Source organism: Sciurus carolinensis, chromosome 9 (genome assembly GCF_902686445.1).
Source record: "Sciurus carolinensis chromosome 9, mSciCar1.2, whole genome shotgun sequence".
Classification (NCBI taxonomy): domain Eukaryota; kingdom Metazoa; phylum Chordata; class Mammalia; order Rodentia; family Sciuridae; genus Sciurus; species Sciurus carolinensis.
In genome coordinates, this window is record NC_062221.1 from 24,417,256 (window position 1) to 24,420,140 (window position 2,885).

General features: G+C 47.5%; 1 long non-coding RNA gene across 1 annotated transcript; it reads left to right on the forward strand.

The window, feature by feature from the left end:
- The first annotated feature begins 296 nt into the window (after window positions 1–296).
- LOC124992489 (uncharacterized) lies at window positions 297–1,888 on the forward strand. The gene is made up of 4 exons (XR_007110135.1): window positions 297–402; window positions 1,038–1,104; window positions 1,305–1,404; window positions 1,730–1,888. It is a non-coding gene; the product is annotated as an uncharacterized LOC124992489 (long non-coding RNA).
- Window positions 1,889–2,885: the final 997 nt, after the last annotated feature.

A 2,885-nucleotide genomic window follows, 5' to 3' on the forward strand; every position in this document is an offset into this window, starting at 1 on the left:
AATTAGCGACTCCCTGCCTGTAGTCTCTGACAAGCACAGGTAAATTTGGTAATCAATGGGCTCTGGAGATCCTTGACATCCCATTCTCCCAGGAGCAGTCTCCAACTTCCAGAGGCTTCCAATTCCTCAATTTGCCCCATCCCCTATTTCTACACTAACTGCCTGTCCCCAATTCTGGCTTCAACAGCCCCAGATAAGGGGAGGCCAGGGTATTGGAGAACATGAGACATCTGGTGGTGTTGGGTCAGATTGATTGGAGACAAAGCTGTGTGGACTCTGCTCGATGTCTACGCTACCGTCCCTGCACTAGCAGAGCAAGGATCCAAGACCTGCAGAGCCAGGATTTCTTCCCAACAAATATCTTAACCTACTCAAAGAGAGGAGCTGACCACCCTGGGACATGTGAGTGTGTGTGCAAAGAGTAGGAGGAAGGGAGGAGGATCCTCTAGGACCGAGGCTGGTGCCTCCTCCCCCTTTTCTTAGGCTGCAGCCTTCAAGGTTTCCCAGTGCTTTTGAGAAGAGAGAGGGAGAGCCTAAGAAAGGTTTGCTGGGGCTGGAGGGAGTCATGCATATGAATGGGCTCCTCAAGGACCTAACCTTTTCCCTTCTCCAACTGCAGTAAAAATAAATGCTGCTGACATCAATACTTAATGAGATTAAGCTCTGCATGCTAATGAAAACCTCTGTAGAGGAGCCACCTGGAGGGAGGAAAGCTAGGGGAAGTTATTAACTGTCCACCAGTGAGACCACATCCCCCAAAAGGCCTTCCAAGCCAGACAAGGAGGCCCTCCCAACCCTGCCTAGAAGTGAACTTGCTCAGTGATTCTGTGCTGCTGGGGCAGGGGCTTGGGGGAAGGGCTTGACCTTCTTGGGTCACCCCCCCCCCATCAAAGCAGAACCTCTCCCCTGGTTGCCAGTCTCTGCAGTGACAGAGGCCAGGAGAGGAGAAGCAGCTGTGATGGGCCCCTTGGTTCTTTTACACCCCACTGCTCACAGTAAACACTAGCCTAATCCACCTTTTAATTTCATTTCCCAAGGTGTAGGGAGCAGCAATGGAAAGGCAAGACAAACTTGGGTCCAAAGCCTACTCCCAGCATCCATCAGGTGAGCCACTTCTTGATGCCTGTCTCCTTCCTGTCCTGTACTCACAGGAGAGTTCTAAAGAGGAAATGTAACAGTGCTCCACTTTATGCTTTGAATATAGCCCTTGCTGCTGCCTCTACAACTTATTTTTTAAATGGACATGTTTCTTTCTTTTCCTCTCTCCCTGCTCCTCCCTAATCTCTCCCCCTCCCTAATCTCAGGGAAAGCAGGAGTACCTGTAAAGAATTTCCACGGAACCACGCCAGACACGGGAAATCATATAAGGAAATTTATTAAGCAATCAGAGTGTCTCCCTGCAGGGTAAGAGAGAAAATGAGAGGAAAAGAGAAAGGAAAAGAAAGGGCGCACGCTAGAGAGAGAGGAAAGCCAGGAGGATAGAGAAAAGTGTGTGGGACAGACAGAAGAATGGAAAAAGATGGCGGGGAAGCTACAGTAAAACAGTTGAATTCTGCCGGGCTAACAGGGGACCAATATGGGAGAAGGATACTTGCAAGCTGACTGATGAACCAATAGCTAGCTAGGATGTTCACAGATTGACAAGTGGTTGGGAGGCGGGCAAAATGGCTGTACCTGATGGGCGGGGGAGCAGCTTCATACATTACAGTACCTTTCTCCCCCATCCTAGGCAGAGCTATCTCTCCCTGAGTGCACACCCACCATAGGAACAAAGTAACCCAGACTTTGGGGATGGTACCAGAAGATCTCAGAAATGACCATCTCTCAAATTAACAAGTGAATTACAACTCCAGCAGAATGTAGCCCCCGTTCCTGCTGATGGGGAGAATCACAGCCTTTGGTGAAGGAGTCCCCTGTGTTTCTCCTTTGCTAGCAAAGCAATAAACCTTCTTTTTCCTTTTTCTCAAAATCGCATCCTCATTATTGGATTGACATCAGGAATGAGGACTGAGATTTCGGCAACAGAAAAACCATCACAAATAGAACAAAGAAGGTGCCTAGCAGATGGTAGATTACATTTCCTCTTCAAGAATTTGAAGTCCTTCACAATTTTCTCTTTCCCTAAGTCAACTAGAAAAGGGATACCAGAGGCTCATAGTGAGATGAGCAGGAAGATAAATATTTGCAAGCCCCATGAATCAGATAAGGACTTTTCTAAAACAAAACAGCAAACTAATGGAATATCTAAACAAAGAACTACCTCCTCTGCCCAACGTGTGGATCCCAATTTTCTCAGAGTTTCAGGGCAGAAAATGCCCCAAATTTACCCAGTGATGTATATATATACATCAGGGAGGCCCAGAGAACTCATAGGAGGTAGATGATAGTGTTACCATCTGGGGGTGCTGGGTTCACTGTCTCCTCTCAGCAAAGATTGAAGAACAGGATACAGAGTAGCAGCAAGCAGCAGGTTCATTGTAAAAATGACAATAACATACTTCTCCAAAGAGAAGGGGCCCTGGCAAGGAGTCTGGTGGTGGAGTTTTGGCCTGTTCTTCTTATGGTCTCTGGAATTTCCTCCTTCCCTTATCTCCTCTTTGTAAGAAATCCCATGAAAACCACACCGGACACAGGAAATCACATAAGGGAGTTTATTAAGCAAACAAAGTGTCTCCCTGCAGGGTAAGAGAAAAAAAGAGAGGGAGAGAAAGGGCGCGTGCTAGAGAGAGTGGAAAAGCGAGGAGGAGAGAGAAAGCAAGTGAGTAGGAGAGAGAAAAGCATGAGAAAAAATGGTGGGGTAGCTACCGTGAAGCAGTTGAATTCCGCCGGGATAACAGGGGACCAATAACGGAGAAGGATACTTGCAAACTGACCGATGAACCAAT